This window comes from Herpailurus yagouaroundi, unplaced genomic scaffold, assembly GCF_014898765.1.
Source record: "Herpailurus yagouaroundi ecotype Mexico unplaced genomic scaffold, PumYag 197, whole genome shotgun sequence".
NCBI classification, from domain to species: domain Eukaryota; kingdom Metazoa; phylum Chordata; class Mammalia; order Carnivora; family Felidae; genus Herpailurus; species Herpailurus yagouaroundi.
The window spans coordinates 4,785,276-4,810,987 of record NW_024412428.1 but is presented as its reverse complement, the minus strand read 5'-3'; the positions used below and the strand labels follow the sequence as shown (position 1 = coordinate 4,810,987).

General features: G+C 44.1%; 1 protein-coding gene and 1 long non-coding RNA gene across 12 annotated transcripts in view; one reads left to right on the top strand and one right to left on the bottom strand.

The window, feature by feature from the left end:
- LOC121012751 (uncharacterized) overlaps positions 1–2,081 on the top strand; it is a 3,895-nt gene extending 1,814 nt beyond the window's left edge. Inside the window, exons 3-4 of the long non-coding RNA XR_005782275.1 lie at positions 905–1,106; positions 1,643–2,081. This is a non-coding gene — a long non-coding RNA (uncharacterized LOC121012751). The remainder of the gene's footprint in view (positions 1–904; positions 1,107–1,642) is intronic.
- LOC121012749 (phospholipid-transporting ATPase IB) overlaps positions 1–25,712 on the bottom strand; it is a 651,500-nt gene that overhangs the window by 352,036 nt on the left and 273,752 nt on the right. The gene's annotated exons all lie outside the window — the stretch shown is intronic.

Genomic DNA, 25,712 nt, shown 5'->3' with positions numbered 1-25,712 from the left:
ATATTATAAAATACCAAATATCAGGTGTATATATGGGTATGTGTAGACATATAATACGTACATATACGCGTGTGTGTATAATATAAAACAGAAACCACTTTTGTGAACCTTAAGAAATTAAACTCAATTCAACAATACACGATATACATGATATCCTAGAAAAAAAATAAAATATAGAAAATATTATAAATATATTTTCTATTATTATATTATATATGTATATGTATGTATATGTATATTATAAATATAAATATACACCTGATAAAAAATATCAGGTGTATATATGGGTATGTGTAGACGTATAATATGTACACATATGCGTGTGTGTATAATATAAAACAGAAACCACTTTTGTGAACCTTAAGAAGTTAAACTCAATTCAACAAACGCTATGCTGTCACATGCAGGTGATATTCAAAGTCGTGGGGACAAAAAGAGAACTCCCTTGCCTTCCACCAGGTGCACATGAATGAGAACACAGGCTAAGGGCTATTATAGGGGACCGTGAAGAAAAGAGTAATAACATCCATGACAGAGACGTAGATTCTAACAGGGGAGGGGCAAGGAGCAGGAGAGAACTGCCAAAAGGCAAATGTAACACTGGAATGCTTAGCAGAGATTAGGAATGGACAGAAGGGCACTCCTTTGAAAACAACTCTGCAGAAGGACCGCGGCCTGACAACTGTCCCCACCCGTCCGTGTATGTAAGAGGAACACCTAGAATGCCCCTGAAACCTGGGCTTGGGACAAAGGGGATATCCCGCATTAAGAAAGCTGAATTTCTGAATCCGATAAGAAAAGTGATTCAAGGCTCAGTCCAAGGGCATTTCCTACGTGTATCTTTGGGGATCTCAGCTGGTCTTACGTCCTTAAATATGTCAGACTCACAAGTTTCTATCTCCAGGTAGAACTTCTCCGCCAAATTCCAGACCCGGATATCCAACAACGTCACTTGGCATCTCCACTTGGTTGTCTTATAAGGAACTGCAAACATCACGTCCACACTGGGCTCCTTACTCCCTCCCTCCCAAGCCTGCTGTTCCCTGCATTAAATCTTCTGAGAACACCAACAGTGGGAACACAGCAGGGGAACGTCAACCTTCCAGGTACTCAAGCCAAAAACATTGGGCTTATTCTTATTCCTTTATTGAACACCCTAAATAATCAATCCATCAGTCAACAATGTGACCTGTGTCTTTGAGATACCTATAGAATCTGACCACCTCTCACCAAGGCCCTGCTAAAGCCACCTTCCCTCTCCTACACCATCATAGCAAACTCCTAAATTGCCTCCCGGCTTTGGCCCTTCCCCCATCCCCACCCTGTTCTCTTTTCTCACCATAACAGAGTCCTGATAACAAGAAAGGCAGACCCTGTCACTCGGTTCAGTCTTCAGAAGCTTCTCAAGAGCCAGGGCCTTACCCTGCCCCGTGGGGCCCAAACCCCCCAAACTGTGGCTCTGACCACGGCACCCACTGACATCTTGGTGTTCCTCAAATACGCCCTCTTGCTCCCTTCCAGCTCTCTCCCAGATTTCCAACGGCTCGTCCCCTCTCCCTGATGAGATCCTTCTTGGTGGCTCTACTTAAAAGCACACTCCCCTGTGCACACCCATTTCCCTCTCCCGATTTATGTCCCTCAGGGCGCTGATTCATCCGAATCTTTCTTGGGTGAAAGGCCATGGGGAGCTGAGGGACAAGTTCGGACACCATGCCAACACCCACACCTATAGCAAGCCCTGGACTGAGGAAGTGAAAGATTTTTCAGAGGTTAAATGTGCAGGGTTTGGTAACAATGTGAAGGCAGTGCGTGGGGATGTGGGCAACAGCCTGACAACCTTCATGGAGATGGAAAAGGACAGAGGGATGAGGGAAGGGGGAGAGAGAGGAAGGGCACATAGGAGTTCAATTTCTGAGCATGCTAATTAAATGTGTCACATTAATACATGCATTAATATATCTTTCTTAGATACAGTTCAAAGCCTAATCAACTCTTCCAAGGCAACTGTTCAAGGTTTAAGTTACTCCTAAATTACATAAGCTCAAAGACTCACAAGGGCTCAAATTCACTGGGTACAGAGGCTCCAGGTAACACTCTATCCTCCAGAACAAAAAAAACAAAACAAAAAAAAAAACCCCAAGTACAAACACCAGAAAAATGTGGGAAATGATGGCTTGCAGAAGACCAGAGTGTCCCTAGTGCTTGAAACTATGTAAAGAATAGAAAAGAAGTGGCTCTGTTCTCCAGACTTACATTTAATAGGTTCTAAATCCAGCACAGATTTGACCTTTGCTTTAAATAGATTTTCTTGGAGAGAAGGGAAGAAAACATTGATTCATCTGAGACTCCTGAACGACCTACTGTTCACATTACTTGAAATAAAGTCTGCTTTAAATCAGAATTCTTGGGACACAGAAATAAATATACCAAGAGGTTTCTAATTCTATGCTTTCGCCAGCTGATTATTTTCATTCACAACAGTGGACGAACTCGATATGGTCTTCCCAGAAGAAGGCCCATGGCCACAGAGAGAGCACACAGAGGAATCAATCGGATCAATGCCATCCGGGCTCAGACTTGAGCTTGTCTTGCGATCAACACTTCCAATAGAACAAATATGAGAAGTATGTGAAATGGAGAGGACTTTTGGGGGGTTTTCAAAGCCCGTGCTAATTTAGCAACGTTTGAGGAGTAAGGGAAACCTAGAAGCAAAAATGTTTCCAGGGAGATCGAAAAAGGTTAAGCCAGAATCATTCAATACCAGGATTGTTCACTCAGGAAACAGGAAACATACAAGCTTTCCCACTCTGCTAAACTCAGTCATTAAGATCAGTGCCACAGATTTAAGGGCTAATTAGGTAGTTAATATATAATCCTTGCCCTAAACCTTCTTAATCTATTCTTTAGCAATTTTGAGTGTTTCACTGCTCTTATTAAACCATTGTCAGAAGACATCTGGAGAGACAAAATACAAATATACATTGAACAGACGTACGCCTTACTATCTGTTTGCTTCTGTTTAAGAAAGAATTTGAAAATATGCGTTGGGTACCATGTAGATAAATGATCTCAGGGCACCAGACAGGTAATAAAGGTACAGCTCCGACATGAAGGCGGGGCGGGGTCTGTGGCCGACTGGGATATGTCCTGTACCACCTGCCATTATTCACAATGCCATCCAAGCAGAACACTACTGCAATCCGCATTCGGCTCACTGACCATCGGTTTGACACAAAAATCAAGCATGATCAGGGACTCACAATTAAAAAAAAAAAAAAAAAAAGGAAATGATGATTCATCCAGCATTTTCCCAAAATGGCAAATACTTTTTGTTCCTACACAAGCTAGTTTCTTTTTTTTTTTTTAATTAAGTTTTTATTTTAATTCCCATAGAGTTAACACAAAGGATTATGTTAGTTTCAGGTATGTGATAGAGGGATTCAACAATTCTGTATGTACCACTCGGTGTTCACGAGCGTACTCTCCTTTTCTGAGCAACCGACGCAAAATGCCTTCACTGACACCACCGTCTGTAATCGCACATTACCCTCTTCCTGGTAATAGGAAAGCAACAGCTTCTGGGCAATTCAACGGAGACAAGGACTCATCCCTACCATCACTTCCGAGCTCTGATGACAAAAATAAAATACAAACCTGCAGCCCGAACACACACACATATACTGACACACGCCCACAAAAGTACACACTAAATCCAGTAGAAGCATATTACTCTCCTACCGAGTCAAGCATTTTGAGGATCCTATGTGTACAGAAGACTTAACCAGCAACGGGGCCAACTGCAGCCCGTAGACACAGGCCTGGTGTAGAGACAGAGTGCAAATCGCTCACCTCCACTCTCAACCAAGAGCCTCGCCTTGGACACTGCAGCGGCCACAAGCTTCGTGCCTAAGGGCAATATGTTCAGAGAGGGACTCCCTCCTAATCTTTCCCTTGTCTACTTCCTCCTCCACACGTTACTAAAATAACCTCAGATGGTGCTATTAGCCGGTCATTTTTCTGTTTGTGGTCTTTCGCTCTCAATTTACGTCCTATCAAATGCAATATTTGGAGATCGACCTAATGCTTACTCTTGTTTTTATAATTTAGAGCTTCCAACTTTTTACAGGAAACGACCCAGAATCTTTCCTTGCGTTAAGAATTTCTCCTTTGGGGGGCGGGGGGAGGGGTGCCTGGGGGGGCTCAGTCGGTTGAGCGTCCAACTTCAGCTCAGGTCATGATCTTGCGATTTGTGAGTTCGAACCCCGCATCGGGCTCTGTGCTGACAGCTCGCATTCTGTGTGTGTCTCTCTCTCTCTGTCCCTCCCCTGCTCATGCTCTGTCTCTCTCTCTCTCAATAATAAAGAAACGTTAAAAAAAAAATTTTTTTTTTAAAGAATTTCTCCTTTAAATCCAAGGCAAGACTATTGGGTATAAAAGAAAGTGATAAATACATGTGAAACCAGCCAGAAGGGCCTGGCCTGCCCTCAGCTCGGGGCCCCGGGAGAGGGCTATGTCACGTTCCTTACGTAACTTACCCATCCACTGTGGGGAAAAGGCTTTCATGTTGCTGTAAACCAATACACAAATGTGAATCCTCAAAGCAGGCCCCGCACTATAAGAACTTTCGGGAAAGACATCCTGCAGCTGAGAACCAGGTTCAACATTCCTCAGGGTGTAACTCAATCGGTCAGCCTGCACAAACTCACCAAACGACTGCTTTCCGAAGAAAGCCAGCAGAGGAGGGCACCGGAGGGCGCGGGCCGAATCCCCAGCAGCGTGCCCCGTGGAGAGAAAATAACCCGCAATAAAGAAGGTGGGGAAAATTACTCTCGTATGAGTTTTAAGAGTTTTCATGACAGATGAAGGGAACTGAGGCCAATTAAAGCAGCAATACAACTAAGAAAAACAACCGCCAGGCCGCTCCAGTCGCTCAGTCTGGAAGGTGATAGGGTCCCGGAGCCAGACTCTGGGAAAGGATTTTGTTCCTGATTTCCACCTCCCAAAACCATAAGGTGTTTGGAGAGGAGTGTGGAAGAAGGATCCAGTTGACAACAGGAACCCACCAGAAAGGTCGGGAAGACAGACTTTGCAAGTGGAGTCAGGCTGACACCGACTCTTGTCTAAGTCTTCTAGCATTGTCAGCAAAGCTCCACGGCACTTCTTACCAACACAGCCTAAATTAGAAGGAATGGCTGTTTTTTTTTTTTTTTTTTTTTTTTTTTTTTTTACTTTTTGCTTTCCTTCAGCTATAGTTACACACGTAGAGTTACACACGGAAACTGATATACGGTACTTCTGCTTCATTTTGACATGTTTTTCTTCTATGCATTTGCCAAAGACCAGAGTGTCCTTTGGGGCCTGGGTTCTAGCCAAACACAGTCACTTGGTAAAGACTCATTCTTCTGTCAGAAGGTGAACCAGATCACACCCCAAGCACTCAGTCCAAAGTCGTCCTCTCGTCCCATCTGTTTTCAAAGGTACACAAGGATGGAACCACTGAGGTTTCTTTTTTCCCCGACCTCTTAGATCGCTGTTTTCACGCATCTTCAGCAAATAAATCGTTCTGAGGTGTTCTCAAAGACTAGTTTGCTTTGTTTTGATAAGGGGGAGGAGGGAAAGAAAAAGCAAAAAATTGAACACTTGTATCTAAGCAGGAGAAGGAAACAAACCTGTCCTTCCCACTAGGAGCCAAGTGCCATTCCTGTAACAACACTGGAAACTGCACGAAGGGCTCCCTGCAGGCTGACTTCCCTAGAGGTGGACTGAATGACAGGGACCACTGCCCCGAACCCCACGGCGGTCAGGACTGGAAGAATACACACGCTGTATTGGGTCACGCTGTTACCCAAAATTATGTACCCGTCAATCTTTGCGAAAATCAGGAGTGTGGAAATACCAACGTCAACACCAAGTGAGGGGTGCACAAACATTTCATTTTGCAACCAACAGGAGAAAAATCTAAAACATTAGCACTCATCCCAAGTTCATTTCCAATGCGGGAGCTCTAGGGGAACACACTAAACACCTTCATTTCTCCCCATACCCAAACTGGCTGCAGGCTTGGGAGACAAAGCAAGGAACCCACAGGGTCTTAAGCCACTCCTCTGCCCTCAATATTGGTAAGCTGGGCACAGCTTTTCTTTTTTAATTTTTCCCCCAGCTTCCCAATCTTCAAAGACTCTTTTTCTCTGGAAAGCAGTCTAGACTTCCTAGTTTTCATGGATGCCCTTGCAAAAGGAACCGGTCACTTCAATACCAACTGCTTCCCTCTCTTCAGAAATATGTACCAGGGCATACCACTCGTGTTTTCTGCAATGAGAATTTAGGCAGGGAGTGTTTGGCACACTGAACTCATTCAACCTGAAGACATCGGTCCTATTTAAGATGCACAGAGCCCCTATTATAATACCTGCAAAAGAAACCAAACATCCATACCAACTGCAACCTAAACCCAAATGGCCAGGAACTAACAGACCTAGTTGGAGATATATAAAACCGGGAATGTAGAAGGCACCTTCCTGATAATGGTGAAGCCCCTTGCTTTACTTTCAAAGGAACTGCGGTATGGAGAGCTCGTGATTATGTGGCCACTTAGCTATGGGTATGGAGGCTACAGGACACTCCCCTTATCTGAGACTTTTAGTGCTCCACACTGTTTTCTTCCCTCCATCCCTCTCCACTGTTCTCCAAACCTTGAGCACGGCAACCATATCTCATACCACCTTGGTCTCCATGACCTTCATTTTCACTTCCTCTTAACCACTGCCAGTCTCTCAGGGCTGCCCTAACTGACCAAGAATGAGGTGGCTGAAAACAACAACAAAATTATCTCCCACTTCTCAGGGCTAGAAGTCTGAAAGCAAAGGTGTCAGCAGGGCCATGTTCTCCCTGAAACCTGTAGGGGAGAATACTTCCCAGGCCCTAGTGCCTTCCTACCTTCTGGTGAGTTGCCAGCAATTTGGGGCTTGCAGCTTCAGGGACTTCTGTCTCTGCCACTGCTCCCCGTCTTATGTACATGCGTGTCACTTCTTCTCATTAGGACACAAGTCAGGGCACAGGGCCTCCTCGACTCCAGCATGACCTCATCTTAACTAATCATATCTGCAGGGTACCTGGATACAAACAAGGTCACGTTCTAAGGCCCTGGGGATTAAGACTTCAACATGTCTTTCGGGGTGGACACAATTCAACCCATTAAAAACCACACGATTAGCACAGTCATACCCAAGAACCTACAGCATGAAATTTCCCTTTCCTTCCCTCTCAATTGCTTCCACCCCCGTCAACACTGCCTGCTTTGTTTTCAAAATGTCTTTTGTTCCATAAACCACTGAGGACTCACCCTCAGGTCTTTCTTGGCTTGACCCACCACTCCAACTACCCTGGATTTCAGGGATACTGATGCTGTCCTAATCCCCTTGACCTTCTGCTATTTCTACGTTTTCCTAATCCATAACCAACAATCTGTATTCTCAACTCACATTCTCAATCTGCAGAGCATTAGGGAAGAAAGACACGCGCAATATCAGCTGGTCTCGTTTAATATCACTTGACCTGGAACGGGTCCAGGATTGTACCTTCGAGTCAGGGCTCTCTTGATCTTTCATCACAATGACCTTAGTTTCAGAACATGCATTCATTCAAAAGAATATCTGCCAATGCTTACTGTGTGCTTCTAGGCATTTCAACCTACGTGCAGGATTGATAGCGCACAAGATGAATGCAATCCCTCCCTCCCAGAATTAAGCGTATGTCAGGAATTTGAGCAAGTGAACACGCGTTGCTAAGTGCCATGATTCAGGAAGGTTGAGGAAGCTACACACGCACTGAGGAAACCCTAACGCCAAAGGAAGTTAAGCTGCATTATCCCCAAGAGTGTGACTTTGGTCTTCTTCTGATACTTCTGCCTTGGTGTCAGCATTCGAGTCCAAAGTCGCCAACACTGCTCCTAGCGGTCAGCACCCAACCCCAGCCTCCATTATCCCTCTGGGTTTCCAACCAGATTTCTCCTGGCCGTTTCTGGCAGGATGTTCAAGCGGTGCCCAGAATCCCATAAGCCCGACACAAAGGCCATCCCTCCACCGCCGGCCTTTCCCTGCACGACAGGTCTCGCTACCACTATGCTCTCCGTCATTCAAACTCGGAATCCTGGTGTCCTCCTCCTCCTTTCGCCCCACTGCCTCCCCCTGGTGCTTAATTGGCTTCCCGGTCCAAGTTTTACATTCTTAGTAGAAAGCTTTGCATCTGTTCTCTCTCCCCCCGCCCCCATTGTCATAGCCTGGATTCATGTTCTCATTAATTCCCTGTGATTATTGTAAAGATACCTTCACCGGGTTTCCTTTGCTCAGATCTCTACCCTCCGCGATCCAATTTACAAGTAACTTGAATTTTTATGGCATGTTACAACTCATGAAATGCTTTCACAAAAATTGCTTTTTGTCCCGTCAGCCTACGACGGATTGGTCGAGTAACAATTATTCTTCTCAGAAACGACCTGAGAGGTGCAGTGACCTATGGCAGAGCAACCACTCATTCCGTAATGGGTTTGATTTTAAAGGAGAGCTCACCAGCCACCCTGCTGCCAAAGGCATCCTCCCATAGAGTTTTTCCGAGTCCAGATCCCTCCGTCACACATGCGCTCGAAAGCCAGCCACCTCCCGGTCTCGGCTTCCCGGGACGACTACGGCGGCTGCCACCTCTCCGTGGTTCTAGGAGTCCTGGCCTCCTGCCTCAAGAGAACCCCGTCCACTGGAGCCGCTCTCAGGCCAGAGCCAGGGCTGGGAGGCAGATGCCAGTAGCCAAATCAGCAATGCTTACTTTGGCACCTTGGGTCTAGGTGATTCAATAAACTCAGCAACTCCCCGGTGGGGCTTTTTCATTCCATAAACTCAGCAATGCTCCCGGCCACACACTCCACCTGCCGCCAGCCCCATCGCTAAGGGCCTCTACCTTTCCCCCCCTCACGTGGAAATCTGTTTGGTACCAGGCTCCACGGCTGTTCGGTTTGGGGAGGCCAACCTTCCCCCCCACAGGCCACAAGTGTTTCGCAGCAATCCAGTAACCATCGAGTGCTTCGCAGGTGCTGGGGACATAAAGTTGAGGGCCAATTTCTTGCCACCACGGACTACCCGCACCTCCACTTCCCTAGCCACCGCACCCCGTGGAACCTGGGCTGTCGTGACTCATCTTCCCTCCACCCTAAGCTTCTCAAACTCCTGCGCTGTGGTCGCGATTCAAAGGACTCGCTCTCAAGGTAGCGCCAGCCTCATACCCCTAAATTATGTTTCTGTCTCTCCTGCTCTCTCTCCCTCTCTCCTTTGCACCAGATCCACACCGTGATCCCCCCCAGATCTCGGGACCTCGAAACTCCCACCATCTCTCCTCTCTTTCAAGCACACGTTTATCCCCTAACAGCCTCGTCTTCGTCTTCTCTGCAATTACTGAGTCAACTTTTTCATGTTCTCTTTTTGAAGACAGAGGAGATTAAAGATGGTTGGGTGCTGAAGACCATGAGAAGACACGTGCCTGTATAAATCCCTAACAGAGGATATAGGCCACCGGTCTCTCACCTGTTTCCCTTTCCTCACCTTATACCTCACCAGACAGAGGTCTTCTACACCCCAAATGATATTCACATTCACGTATTTCCCCGAAACCTTCTTCTACTACCTCCTGCCTGTTGGGGCACCATTCATTCTTCAAAAAGGAGTAAGATGGGGGCTCAGTCGGTTAAGCGTCCGACTTTGGCTCAGGTCACGATCTCACAGTCCGTGAGTTCGAGCCCCGCATCGGGCTCTATGCTGGCAGCCTGGAGCCTACTTTGGATTCTGTGTCTCCCCCTCTCTCTCTCTGCCCCTCCCCTGCTCATGCTCTGTCTCCGTCTCAAAAGCAAATAAAAACATTTAAAAAAATTTTTTTAAAAAAAGGAGTAAGATGCCTCTCCTTTTCCACCAAGTCTCCCCTGACTGAGCACAACGATTTCTCTGATAACCTTCTAATAAATTATATTCAATCTGTACACATGTTTCCCAAACAAGATTTGGGAAAGTTTGGAAGCCGGGCTAAGGGCTTACATTACAGTCTTAAAAAAAAAAAAAAAAAAGGAAACTCTTCAGGGTGTTAGACCAGCACTGTCCGATAGAACTTTCTGTGATGACGAAAATGATCTTCTGTACCATCCACGTGTGACTCTTGAGCATTTGAGATGTGGCTAGTGCAACTAAGAAACAAAAATTTTAAGTTTACTTAATCTATATGGCCACATGTACCTAGTGGCAACCAGAGTAGCAGATTTCTAGACTTAGTTGGTGTCGTGATAGAAGAATTTTGTTAGAGGTGAGTCCTGATGGAGTGGAGCAAAAGACGGTGTGCCAAGAGGGGACAGCAAGGCAAACCAGCTGGCTACAAGTCCAGCTGGAAGAGATCTGGATGGGAGGCTTTTCCCTTTCTCTAGCAAGGAGAAGAACCATAGGACTCTGCCCTATCACCAAAGCACTAGGAAAAGAAAAGCACACACACACAAAAAGGAGTGAGAGGCTTTCTAACACATTTAATCACATTTAAAAAATAAAAAACAAAACTTCTTACGGAAGACACTTTTTTGTGTGCAAGTCTTAACTTGTCAAATTGAGTTTCCTGTTGAATTTCTACCAATGAGAGGTTTTCATCCCTTACTAGTAAGTTCACAGTCTCACCGGGTCAAATACAAACGTAGTTATTTTCTAGAGAAAAATGCGTAAGACGTAAAAGAGTCACTTAATATGCTATGTACTTTTTCCTTTTCACTTGGGCAAAATTCAAACTTTTTGTTGTGGCACACGTAAAACAAGAGATGTCTGAAGAAGCACGGTGAGGTTGGGGAGAGACAGCAGGGTGTTCGGATACGCTCACATACAATAAACCGAGTTGCCAGAGAAATGATTCGAATGTCCTAAGGTAGAATTCACGTGTGGTCTCTGAACCAGATTAGATCTCACGCTTCGGAACAGAGCTCTGAAATGACTCGTTTCCTTTGCATCCCCCACCTCACACAGCGGTCTGTATGTCTCCAGCACAACCCAACTCAGAGGGAGAGCTACTGAGTAGAGCCAAGTTAGAAATATCTAAGCCAGACGAGGCAAAGAACAGAACAAAACAAAAACAATCTAGCTCATCCTTCCTCGGATACCTGTGAAATTTAAGGGCATTTTAAGATACGTTTAAGCTCTCAAGTCAGAAACATATTTCTTAACCTGACATTTTAATCCTCTGATGTGTACCGCCAATCAGATCGTCTTATAACCTTTATCTACTTGTCAGAATACTTACCCTCCAAGGCACTACTGACTTTTTAAACAAACAGGTAAGTTAATTATATCAATTCGATTTTTTTTAATATAAATCAAAGAGGAAAAGCACTAATTGGGGGATTTCCACTTAAAATGTTCTTTTTGATGAAAAGCACAGCACAGGGAATATAGTCAACAGTATTAAAATAATACGGTATGGTGACAGACAGAAGCTACACTCTGAGTGATGTGTAGACTTGTCCCATCGCCATGTTGTACCCCTGAAACCAATGTAACACTGTGTGTCAGCTACACTTCGATAAAAATAAAATAGGGGCACCTGGGGGGCTCCGTCGGTTAAGCGGTCGACTTCAGCTCAGGTCATGATCTCGCTGTTCATGAGTTCGAGCCCCACGTCACGTCGGGCTCTGTGCTGACAGCTCGGAGCCTGGAGCCTGCTTCAGATTCTATGTCTCCCCCTCTCCCTGTCCCTTCCCAGCTCACACTCTATCTCTGTCTCTCTCAAAAATAAGTAAACATTAAAAAAGATTTTCTTTTAATAAAATAAAATAAACGACCAAATAAAACAAAATGTTCTTTTTTGAGGCCTCGGTATCCATCCACTGGAAGCATTCTGTGGCCTGCCTGCCTCCTGAAGGTGAGCTGATCCAACTCGTGAACTCCAGCAGAGCCTGGGGAACTACTTTCAGTGCTCTTCGAACACCGTCGCTCTCTCAAATATACTCAGCAGAACAAAATGATCACCCACACCTTCCAAAATTTGTGTGTATAATATTCTTCTTTCACAGTCCTTCCCTAGTTATAGTGGAATGATTGCACAGTCTATCAAAAACACGCAAGATGTTAACTAGAAAAGGTCGTGTCAGCACATTTCCCCAAATCCTAACATGAGAAAGCTACTTCATAAGGCATGTAGCTTTCACATAGGTGCCAGCGTCTGAAAATAATTGGAGGTATTTCCCCAAGGTGTTGCTCTGCACCTGGCCTGATTTGGTTCCGTCCGTCCTGTTCTACAACCCATCTATCGACCGGCCCGGATTTCAGCAGCATCAATGTGTAAACACAGGAAGCCCTCTGGAAAGCAAGAATGTTAGACATTTCTAAGCAGTTGAGGGTGACGACTGTAGCACAGCGGCCCTAGAGAAATGTAACCTGGCTCCTGCTCAGCCACCTGGCTCTACGGGTCACGCGATGCAATCCTAGGGACAAAGCCAACATGACAGACGGGCACATTGCTGCCATTCCCGAAATTCTGTCCCGCTGGGGCCTCTCCATCGCCTTGAGAGAACCACATCTATTCCATACGCTCCCCTTTGTCATAAAACCTGAATGCTAACAAGGTGGCAAGCACAGCCAGGGGAGTGATCGGAATTCAGGGACACAGGAATGAGGAAAAAAGCAGGATCGCCCCATTTGGTTACAGAATACTCCCCTGAAAACAAAGAAAAGAGAAAAAATAAAGCATCCCTTTATGGCTGCCTTATACTCACTTGGTGACCACCGTTTGCTTTTACATTACTCTGAGAAATTACGAGTGAATCTTGTATGTTCGAAAGCTCCCCAGGAAGACCACCTTCTGGAGGCCAGGGGGAAACAACATACACACGGTTTCGGCCCACAAGCAACTCTTTGCTTCATCACTGCTTCCGGCTCTATTCCATTTGCTACCATGGTCACACTGCAATTTTGAAAAATTATCCCAGTTTCACTTTCTTGACAGCCACGATGTTGGAAGAAATGCAGTGGTGAGGACATGGGGGTGGGGAGAACAGGTCAATCAACACTCTTTCTCGTGAAGGTTTCACTCTCGGTTTGCTCTCCGAGTCCGAAGGGAGTTTTATACTCATTAGAGAAAGAGTAAGAAACTCCAGTCTGTTGCAGGGACTGAAAAGCAACAAATACACTACCTACCCAGAGAGAAAGAAATGAGAGGGTAGCTGTGGTAGGGAACCCATTCTGACCTTCACCTACTGAAAAATGTGGGCCAACAGGCATCGGGGAGATTTCAAAACCAATCTGTTTCAAACAATTCAAAAGGCCTAAAACTGACTAGAATGGAAACAACACACTATTGGAGGTGGCATAATTTATGAAAAAAAAAAAAAAAAAAACAACCTAATTTGCATGCTTTATCCTATGCATGGCTGAAGACAGAAGAAAGTCCTCATCGAACAGACAGTTCCATGGGGGCACGCATCTGGACCCTCAGTGGGAACCCTGGAAAGATGCCAAGCAGGATGAGTTTGTTCACACTAACCTAAAAAGACATGGAGGTCTGGTGGCTTCTCCGAATGCAGAAATCTTACTTTAGGCAGAAAATGGGGGTCCTTTAATGGCTGGGTTTTAACTTAAGACATCAACGTCCCCAAAATTTCTTTTTTTTAATATTTTTTAATGTTTATTTATGTTTAAGAGAGAGAGAAACGGAGCGCAAGCAGGGAAGGGACAGAGAGAGAGGCAGACACAGAATCCAAAGCAGGCTCCAGGCTCTGAGCGGTCAGCACAGAGCCCAACCCGGGGTTCGAACCCACAGACCGCAAGATTGTGACCTGAGCCAAAGTTGGACGCTTAACCGACTGAGCCACCCAGGCGCCCCTACGTCACAAAAATTTCTAATTCGTTCCTAAGATTCATTCTTATGGGGGTTATAGCCATGGTGGAACCAAAACCGAATGGGATTCCGTATTGCAGTCAAGCCCTTGACTATCATCTGCTGAGCCACAAAAAAATCGATTTGTTTCAAAAACACACACTTAATGATGACACAGCAACATGTGGACTGTATCATTTTCAACCGAACGTTCTGCACCATGTTCCCCATCATTTTCATCTTTTTCCCCAGTCCCTTGTGAAACTAAACATAACTAGGACCACACAAGCAAATAAACACACTTTTTGGATTATGGGGTTCTTTTTAGAAGTTAGCTCTGTCACCATTTTTCTTTTTATAAACTCCATTGTTGTGAGTCATCCTTCATCCGTCTAAACCACTCTCCTTACTCACTGATGGCTGTTTTGATGGGGTAGATGGAGAGTCACGATTAAATTAGCGTCCAGGGTAAGAAAGCGAACCTACTAGAAGAACATGCAGGGTACACAGGGAGCAATAAATGCTATCTACAAATGACAGCAATTGTAAACTATCATGAGATTAGGCTCAATTAGTCAGTAAGGTTGCAGGACTTTCAGTATTACATTTTTTGGAATTTTTTTAAACTTCTGGCCCTATAATTACATCGGTATTAATGCAGGACAGGATTAGAGTAATGAGACTCGATTTCCTGAGCGCAATACAGAAACCAGAGTCACTGCTTTGCAGCTACAGCAATTGGTCTCGTTTGCCACATCATGGTTAATCTTGTGACCCGTCCAGAATCTGTGTGCAGTTAAACAGCAATTATCACGTAGAATCCCATACAAATGTATAGAAGGCCATCAGGGGGCACTGAGAAGTCCTACAGAGCTCTGGTGACGGTGACGCCTGGAAGCCACAGGGCAACCAGAGGGAGAGAAGAACGAGGTCTGCCCCTTCTCGCTCTCCCTGCCTCCTCTGGCCTGGGGGGAAAGCCGCAGCGTTTGAATGGAAAGGCAGTGCTAATGCAGGAATTCTGAGCTTTTTCGATCGAAAACACTCTTCCTATTTTCATTGTGAAGCAGGAACCTGCAGAAATTATTTTTCAGGGAATACTGATCATAAAAACTACCAGATGAACAAACATTTCTGTCTCTGCCCCCCTCCTTTCATATCTCCCAGCAATGCCTTATATTATCTGCATCTCCCAGAGTCTCCCAAACCACTCAAGTCTGTCCACTCCTACTCTGTAATTACCTCCTTCTTCCTCTGTGACCTGGGCTTTTCCGGTCTTAAATAAGCATGTTCACAGTCTTGAAATGTTTTAATAGCTATCATATGCAAGGGAAATTAGATTGAATGTATTAGCTCAAAAAGGCAGAACTGAGACCTACTGGTACGGATTTTGACCCTATCCTAGAGTCAACTTTGTCTTTACGCAAAGAGCAATAAAGCCAGTTCCTGGCCACGGGCATAGGTGGCTTAGAAAATGAAGAAAATAAATGGGAGCCAGAATTAAAAGTTTGGAAGTGAGGAAAACAAAAAGTGCCTTAAAAAAAAAAAAAAAAAAAAAGCATACATTAAAAAAAAAAAAAAATGGATCCCTTACAGTTGTGGTTTAACTTCCCTTGCTAACTGTGTTTGTAAAGATGATCTTCCTACCCTCAATTCCAGCCTCCCAGAGAAACGGAAAGACCCTGCTAGCACAGCAACACATTAAGGTGATGCCATGAGAGGAGTCCAATACTGGGAAAAAGGTTTGTGATGGAAAAAAACAGAAGACCTAAGAGACTGTTTCTAGGGTATCTTGTAAGGACAGCTGAAATGGAATCAGTGTCCCTGGATATCTTGTATTACCCCTCTAGGAACAAGCTAGAATCCTCAAACAAGACGAAAGCATGCAAAGAAGGAAAGAAAGAGAGGAGGGTCAGCCAGGCAGATACTAACTCCAAGGAGATGCCCATGCAAGGCAGAGGCTGAGACCTACAAGGTTCCCCATTGGACACCCTGCCCCTTGCTTGCTTTCCAGAGGCTGAGGGTATGACTAAGGCATGACATCTGATAGAAATGTGAATAAGAAATGAAGTTTAAAAAACTTTCAGTAATGACACAGACAAGGCAACAGCATCGTGATTTCACATATGGTCCAAGCCTTCGGTGTTAGGGACCCAATGCAAGTTGGAAAACCATCAAGTTGTGATTCCAGGTAAAGAGTTTAGATAAAATAATGCATCTAAGCACATAAGTAGCCTGCAAGGAAATCTAGAAGTTTCTAATTAAAGTATCAGTAGGAACATCCTTGAAGACACTGAGAGGTGCTACCAGTTTTTACCTCAGAAAGTCAAAGGAAACCAAACTAAGAGCTCTCCCGGTCAGGCTCAGCAAGTTTATTTCCATTTAAAATCACATTATCGGATATATTGGTTTGACAGCTACAAGATGATAAAACATTCTTACAAAAATAGTTTCTTTCTATGTAGCTAAACTCAAATATGCCTTTATTTGGCAAATAATAAACATTTAAAACAGTAGGGCACTATGGCAAGAAATTCAGGGAATGTCAAATGAACCAACACATGCTACCTTCATATATCTTTTTTTTTTTTTTAAGTTTATTTATCTGAGAGAGAGCATGCATGTGCATGTGTAAGTGGGGAAGGGGCAGAGATGGAGAGGGAGAGAGAAAATCCCAAGCAGGCTCCGTGCTGTCAGCACAGAGCCCAATGTGGGGCTCGATCTCACAAACAGTGAGATCATGACCTGAGCCGAAATCAAGAGTCAGACACTTAACTGACTGAGCCACCCAAGTACCCTAGCCATCTTCATACATCTGAAAGTCTAAGAGAAGGGACAGAATACATAGATTGAATTATAGTCTATATCCACTAAGTGTAGTGTTTGAGCTTCCTCAGGAATGAGGTCTTTCAATTTGTTTTTTCCCCATGAATGGAGCATTCTCTCTTGTTTGTGTGCCTTGTCATTTGTTGTTGAAAACTGGGTTATTTAAAAAAAAATTTGTTTTTAATGTTTATTTTTGAGAGACAGAGAGACAGAGACAGAGTGTGAGGAGGGGAGGGGCAGAGAGACGAGGCAGACACAGAAGCCGAAGCAGACTCCAGGCTCCGAGCTGTCAGCACAGAGCTGGATGTGGGGCTTGAACCCATGAATGGTGAGATCATGACCTGAGCCGAAGTCGGATGCTCAACCGACTGAGCCACCCAGGCACCCCAAAAACTGGTCATTTTAAATGTTTTAACGTGACAAATCTGGAAATCAGATTCCAAAAATAACTATACTACAAGGGACCGGAGTATTAAGAACCAAATAGTAGTAAGGTTAAGTAATAAGGATTTTTTTAACTAGATATTAACTTTAACAAAGCCTTCACATCGGGGCTAGGTTTTTGAAAGAGAGGCAGACTGTGGGCACGTGAAGAAGAGAAAGGTGTGGAAGGGGGAAACTGAAGTAAAAGAAACCACAGAAGGGGCACCCTCAGTTTCTATACCAGAAATGGTGACACTCACTCTTTATTTAGCGGGAATACACAGAAATACAATGGGAATTGGTGGGCAAATAAGACCAGGCTGGATTTTTGAAGCATCCTGAAGGTGAGTCCCAGAAGTTGAAGCTTCCTTCTGAAGTTATTAAAATGTATTTTAAAAGTCACCAGATCAAAGTAGTGCTTAAAAAACATTAGATGGGTCAAAACACTGAACAGTGGAGCGAAGAAGGCAGGAGCAAGGGGCATGAAGCTACGACACGGGGAGAAGGTTGAGGGAGAGTCAGCTGAGAAACCAGCGGCGAGAGAGAAAGCAAAGAGCACACTTCACCTCCGACTCAATCCACACAGCTGCATGGCCTTGACAGTGGGGCAAGCGGCTGCTGTACAGAACAGCCTGCTTAATAACTCCCAGGCAGGAAATGCTTCCCAGGCTCTGAAAGGCTGCTTTAATAACAGCATGTTTAGATAAAAATATTACCACTCAGATTTGTATGAAGTGGGACTATCATCCTTCAGAAAGTAATTACCCACACTTCTTAGAATGGCCAAAATCTGGAATGCTGACAACATCAACTGCTGGTGAGGATTTAGAGCAACAGGAACTCTCATTTATTGCTGGTAGGAACACAAAACGGTTCAGCCAATTTGGAAGACAGTTTGGCAGTTTCTTACAAAACTAAACACACTTTTACATAAAACCCAGCAATTGCAGTCCCTGGTATTTACCCAATGGAGTTGAAAACTTACATCCACACAGAAACCTGCACCTGGATGTTTATAGCAGCTTCACTCGTAACTGCTAAAACTTGGAAGCAACCAAGACGTCCTTCTATAAGTAAATGGATAAACTGGGATACATCCAGACAAAGGAATATTATTCAGTGATAAAAAGAAATTAGTTATCAGCCATGGAAAGACATGGAGTAATCTTACATGTGTATTACCTAAGTGAAAGAAGCCCACCTGAGAATCTGTGGGATTCCAACTATAGGACACCTGGAAACAACAAAAACTATGGAGACAGTTAAAAAAAAAAAAAATCACCATTTACCAGGGGTTGGGGGGAGGCGAGAAGAACGGATGAAACACAAAGGATCTTCAGGGCAGTGAAACGACTCTATTCGATACCTGGCATTACACATTGGTCCAAAGCCATAGAATGTGCACCAAGAGTGAACCCTGACATAACTACAGCCTTTGGGGGCGAGGATGAGTCAATGTGGGTCTGTCGACTGTAACGAATATACCACTCTGGTGGGGGGGGGGGGGGTGGTGATGGTAGGAGAGGCTCTGCATGTGTGGGGGTGGGGGACACACAGGAAATCTGTACCTTTCCCCCAATTCACCTGTGAGCCACAAACTGCTCTTAAAAAAACGATCGGTTTTAAAAAATGACCGAAAAAGCAAGTAAGTCCCAAGCTACGTCCCAGAAAATCACGGCCTAGGGTGCTCTGAGAAACAGTTCCTCCACGGAAGCAAGGATTAAGATGAAAATACCGACACGATCACATTCTGGAACTCTGGGATTTCATTTAAAAACCTGCAACCACTGGGGGAGTGCTTAGTGAAGACAAACGTGGTTGAATTCCACGAATAGACCACTGTGGCCTTTTTGCTTACCTGCCTGCCCACCCCCATCCCCCAGCACCACACCGTGGCCAGGAGGATGGTGGCTGACATTCCTAGTGCAGCTCCCTGATGCCAAGGGGCTCATACGGATCTTATTCTTAAACTACTACAGTGGTGCATTTTGACTTATCCTTTGGTTCCTTGAGGGACTGGTGCAGAGGCGGACCTCTGTTTCGCCCCGCCCTGCTCTCCTGAGCAGTGGCTTTTTCCAGGTGATGGTGGCACTTTACGGAAGATTTAAAGATATGCTCCCCACGCTCACCCAGGACACGGGACAGCAGAGGGGGCAAGCAGTGGACAGACCCAAAAGCCTGGGAAGCAAAAGGCTGAGGAGGAAGTTTCTGGAATGAGTAAGAGCTTGGAACGGTCACCACATACACTGTGAAAGTTATAGTGCAGTACATGTGCCCAGGACTGACGCACACTCAGAAAAGACCCGACGAGGCCCAGACTTACACTTCTAGTTCTGTCAGTGCTGCACAACAGGAGGCAAAAGCAAAGCTGTGGATGACCCACCTTCCGCCTTGAAGGGGTGCTCCAGCTCAAAGACAGGGAAACTATTTATTTCCCTTTTGACTCCAGACATTTAAGGAAATCTCATTTAAGGTAACTGGATGACCAGTGAGAAAACAGAGAAGAGACTTCAGTCACGGCACATCAACAGAACAGAGACTTCAGTGATAACACGTGACCAAGAATACACAGTCTTCGCAAAAATGGATTGGGAAACTCACTAAACAAACGGCAGCACTTGACGGTCAACCACAAACCCTTGTCACGCAGAGAATCCGATTTCCACGTTTATCACATTATAACATTTAAAATAACCAGTTCCAACAACAAGAAAGTATAAGGCACACAAAGAAACAAGAGAAAATGCCCCATTCGTGGGGGAAAAATAGAATCGAAAGGAGTCATCCCTGAGGGAGCTCAAACGCTGAATTTACTAGACAAAGATTTCAATCAATTGTCTTCAATATGCTCAAAATGCTAAAGGAAACAGAGAAGCAGAGGAAATCAGGAAAATGTATGACAAAGTGGAGAGTGTTAGTAAAGAGATAGGAGTAATAATAAGAAACCAAATGGAAACTCTGGAGCTGAAAAGTATAGTAGCTAAAATTAACAATTCACTAGAAGGGTTTAATGGGAGATTTGAACAAGAAGGAAAAAGATTCAGCGATAATGAAAATATACTGAGATTATACAGACTAAGGAGCAGAAAGAAAAAAAGAATGAATGAATAAAAATAAACAGAGCCTGGGGCACCTGGGTGGCGCAGTCGGTTGAGCGTCCGACTTCAGCCAGGTCACGATCTCGCGCTCCGGGAGTTCGAGCCCCGCGTCAGACTCTGGGCTGATGGCTCGGAGCCTGGAGCCTGGAGCCTGTTTCCGATTCTGTGTCTCCCTCTCTCTCTGCCCCTCCCCCGTTCATGCTCTGTCTCTCTCTGTCCCAAAAATAAATAAACGTTGAAAAAAAAAAAATTTAAAAAAAATTAAAAAAAAAAAATAAATAAACAGAGCCAGAAGGACATGTAGGGCACCATCGAGCATAGCAGCATTTGCATATGAGGGTCTTAGGAGGAGAGAACAAGAATAGAGAAGAAAAAAATATTTGAAGAAAACATGGCTGAAAAAATCCCGTGGTCCACAGAGCTCAACAAACTCCAAGCAGGACAGACTTAAAGAGATCTATAATCAAACTATAAATCTATAAATGCCAATCTATAAATCTATAATCCGACCTACAAATGCAAGCAAGCATTACAATCAAACTGTCAAAGACAAAAATAAAGAGAATCTCAAAAACCACACAAGAGAAGCTACTCGTCGTGTGTAAGGCATCTTTAATAAAAATTAACTGCCAATTGTTCATTGGAAACTATGGATGCCAAAAGGCAGTAAAATGACTATATTTAAAGTTCTGGAAGAAAAAAAAAAAAAAAACCTGACCAAGAATCCTGTATTTGGCAAAACTACCATTTAAAAAAATTAGGAAAGGGGGACCTGGCTGGTTCAGTCAGTAGAGAGAATGACTCGATCTCAGGGTTGTTGAGTTCGAGCCCCATAGTGGGTGTAGAGATAACTAAAAAAAAAAAAAGGCGGGGGGAATGAAGACATGCCCAGATCAACAAAATGTGAATTCATTCCTAGACCTGCCCCACAAAAAATACTGAAAAGCAGTGCTTTAGGCTGAAATGAAAGAACACCAAACAGTAAAGAGCTCCACTAAAGGTAACTGCACACATAAAACATAAAATCCAATATTAGCATATTTTTGATTTGCAGCCCTTTTTTGTTCCCTGCATCATTTAAAAGATAAATGCACAAAACAATTATAGGTCTATGTTAATGGGTATACATACAGTGTCCAGAGATGAAATTTGCTACAACAGGAGCAATCTGCTGAAATTTGCTGCCATAAAGGAGATGTGGAGCTGTATGGGAGCAATTTTTCTAGGCTACTGAATTTAAATTGCCACCAACTCAAATTGGACTGTAGGAAATTTATGTTGATTGTAATCCCCACAGTAGTCACTAAGTAAATAAAAAAATATATACGGAAAAGGAGATGTGTTTTAGTCTGTTCAGGCTGCTAAAACAAAATATCACTGACAGAGTAGCTCATAAAAAACAGAAATGTATTACAATTCTGGAGGCTGAAAAGTCCAAGATCAGGGTGCCCACGCATTGTTGGGTGAGGATTTCTGGGTCCAATGATGAAGGCTCCATCCTTATGACCAAATCACCTCCCAAAGGCCCACTTCATTATACCATGACCTTGCGAATTGGGATGTCAATACATGAAAGCAGGGGGTAGGGGTGAGGGGGAGCAGGGGAAGGGGGACACGAACATTCAGACCGAAGCAAGGATGGGATCAAAAAGGTACACTAGGAAAACATCGAACACAAAGGAAGGCAGCATTGGTTACTAAGTGAACGAGAGACAGAAGACAGACTGCTGTTTGCCAGGGGTGGGGAATTGTGGGGGAGTAAATACTCGGTGAGCACAGGGTTTTGTTTTGGGGTGATAAAAATAATTTGAACCTAGACAGAGGTGATGGTTGCACAACATTGTGAATGTACGAAACACGACTGAATTATTCACTTTAAAATGGTTGATTTCTGGGGCGCCTGGGTGGCGCAGTCGGTTAAGCGTCCGACTTCAGCCAGGTCACGATCTCGCGGTCCGTGAGTTCCAGCCCCGCGTCAGGCTCTGGGCTGATGGCTCAGAGCCTGGAGCCTGTTTCCGATTCTGTGTCTCCCTCTCTCTCTGCCCCTCCCCCGTTCATGCTCTGTCTCTCTCTGTCCCAAAAATAAATAAACGTTGAAAAAAAAAATTAAAAAAAAAAAAATAAAATGGTTGATTTCGCCCCAATGAAAAAAAAGTCAGCTGGAAAAAGAAAAATACCTCTAATTTTGTTTTCATTCTTCCAGTAGTAAAAAGCAAACAACCAAAGCTTCATCCTCGTATGAACGGACTGAACAGAACGGTCTTTCTACAGAAAGAGACACCGGAAGTAGTTTTAGAATCATCTCAGCCTTGCCTCTACCCAGAAAGCCTTAATCGAGTTGCAAATCCATTTGGAAGTTTTACCCCTTGCCCTCATCTCCCTAAAAGCAAAGTTAAAATTCATGTTCATTTGGCGTATTGAAGCTTGGTGTCATCAAAAGGCTGAGAGTTTCACCTACACGTGAGAAGAGGGAAAATACTCACTTTTAAGCCCAAATTCCAAATAATTACTATAATAAACCCCAGTATGTCAGATAGCAAAGTTTAACCTGGAATAGTTAATTTACAAACCAACGTTTTTAAGAGTTGACAACTAAAATGTGCCAAGAAAATCCTCTTCCCGCTAAGGTTAAGACTTGTGTCCTACCATGTCAATATTTGGAAACATAAAGGCAAAAACCAGCCTTGGCCGGGATAAATATTTTATAAGTTTGGCTTGTAATCCCCCGATGCCATTCGCATCGGCCAATACAAAGAAAAGAACAGAAACACCATTAATAATCTTAAAAATCTCTGTCACACATTTTATGAACATATGAGGCTTAAAAACCTAGCCCTGGATTAAAGAACCTAGCCAAGGTGGTTATTGTACACAACTCTAATATCCACGATTTCTGGAATTCAAGACTGAATGATAGGAGGTATGAATGGATTCGGACCAGCACCACCGTGCAAACACATTAGTGTTCCTCCCCATGAGCCCCAGAACCCTGTCCACATTTCACATGTGCTGCTAAGGCCAGAATGAAAGTCATACACTAGGGAATCAAAGTTTGCACACAGCATCTCTATGACTGATAAAAATTGTTAAGTTGCCCCAATTCTGACCTATGTTTCCTAAAATACTCAAAAGATTTGAGTGAGCTGTCACAATTTCTAGGTATAATGACACAATCCTGAAGAGTTGGATACTAACTTGCAAAACCAGTGCTTACCAGAAACCAGTTGCCCTGGCCTGAGAGGGAAAGTGCTAGGTCTCCTGAGAGATGCACCTCGCTGAGCACAGAGACTTCCAGGGTGCAGCCTTCGTGGTGGACTATTGCCTTAGACACGTGAGCTCTGGAGGAACTCACGCCCCGGCTACTTCCCGTCTCTCAGCCTTAGCTTGTCTCTAATGCCTTGGGAAATTATTTTCTTCATTCTCTAACATTCTAGACCAAAGTGCGGATCTTCTGGAGTGCACGGAGCAGACGTCTTTTTAGACATCATTCTCCTCACAGGAAAGGCTCTCTACCATCCAAGAAGCAGACGCCCTCAAAGGAAAGGGTGCACAGTCACCATATGCAGGAGAAAACGAACACCAAGCCTCAGGAAGCCAGAAACTTGCGGCAGCAACAGGAAATGTGGAGAAACATTTCACAGCTCTTTGATGGTGCTTCTGGTTCTCTCTGGAGGCCTTTCTAGACCTACTGGATCCCGCCTTTCGCCTTCACTTGACTCATCGTAGTCAAACTGATCCCAACTATTTGGCTCTCCAACTCCACCTGGCAACTGCACTCTCGGTCGTGAGCAGTTTCTCAAGGCATTCTTTTTTAAAATTCTCTCCCAACTTTACTGAGGAATAGTTGACAAATATAACTGTGTATGTTTCAAGTGTACAACATGATTTGATAGAGATACACGCTGTGAAGCGATTGCCCAAGATCAAGATAGCTAACACATCCATCATACCTCACACAGTTAACTTTTTATTTTTTATTTATTTTTTTTTTAATTTTTTTTTCAACGTTTATTTATTTTTGGGACAGAGAGAGACAGAGCATGAACGGGCGAGGGGCAGAGAGAGAGGGAGACACAGAATCGGAAACAGGCTCCAGGCTCCGAGCCATCAGCCCAGAGCCCGACGCGGGGCTCGAACTCACGGACCGCGAGATCGTGACCTGGCTGAAGTCGGATGCTTAACCGACTGTGCCACCCAGGCGCCCCACAGTTAACTTTTTAATTTATTTTTGGGTGTTCAGAACGTTTAAGGTCTCAGCAACCTTCGAGAATACAACACCATCTGAACTACGGTCGCGTGCTGCACATTAGATCCTCAGAAGTCACTCTTACAAATGAAAGTTTGTATCTTCAGGCATTCTTGTTGGCATTGTCTGACTTTGACTTGGTCTAGGTCAGAACACATGCAGGCAGGACTATAGACACCTCCTGACGATGGCATTCATGGTCCAACCCACCTCGAGGGCAGAGTCATGTGACCCACTGCCACACTGCTGGAGGTGGGGGTGAGGAAGGCGACAATAAAATCTCAAATCCTACCACCATTCTATCTAATTTCATATTCTCTCCTACCACCTAATCAGCATTTCAGGCCTTTCATTCAACATGCAAGAAAGTAAATTACTATTTTAATCATTCATCTTGTAACTTCTGTAATTTCTAATTAAACTTCAGAATCCAAACCCCCTCCCTTACCAACCTCATTCTGCTATGATAATTCCTAAAAGCTACAGGTTTGACAAAGGTTTTAAATCATCTGTAGTTGGCGAAGATTCCCATTTAAGGAGACCTCCAAACGTTTTTTTTTTTTACCTTGAGCAGAGGGCTAGAAAACAGGTAAAATTCCTATTAGTTCTGCACATTGTGGGTTGCAATAAAGTCCTTTTGCCAGATAACGAGGGAAAAGATGTTTTATCTCTTTATATTACTAAATAATGGGTCTAGATTAAAGAAGCTTCTAATCCTGGAAAAAAAAAAAAAACAACTTGTCTGCAATCTTGAAATAGGGAATTTAGGACGCAACTCTGGAGATTAAGGGATAAAAGCCAGTAGCCCAATCTGTCTTCAGTGAAAATAAAAGAAAGTCGATTACAAGGCTATTTGAATATTACAGCAGGTAATGAGGTTAAATGGAGACATTCGTACTCTTGTGACTCCATTTCAAGTGACCTGAAGAACACCTCTCCCCACCTACAAACTCAGAAATGAGACTTGCTCAGTAATAGAATAAAAAGTTCAATCCAAATTTTATGAATACAAGGAACCTGAAATGATGCGGGAGAAAAAAACTGAATTAATATTGATGCAAAAGTCCCATCTGCACCAAATTAACTTTTGGAGGCATTAGTCGAATGTTCTTAAGCCTTGACATATTCAGGAGCTTCATCAACCTTGCAGCTGAATTTGAATCCTGGCTCTGCCATTTCTGTGCTTGTGATCTTGGCCAAGATTCTCACATCCTCTGAGCCTCGGTGCCTTCAGCGAGCCAAAC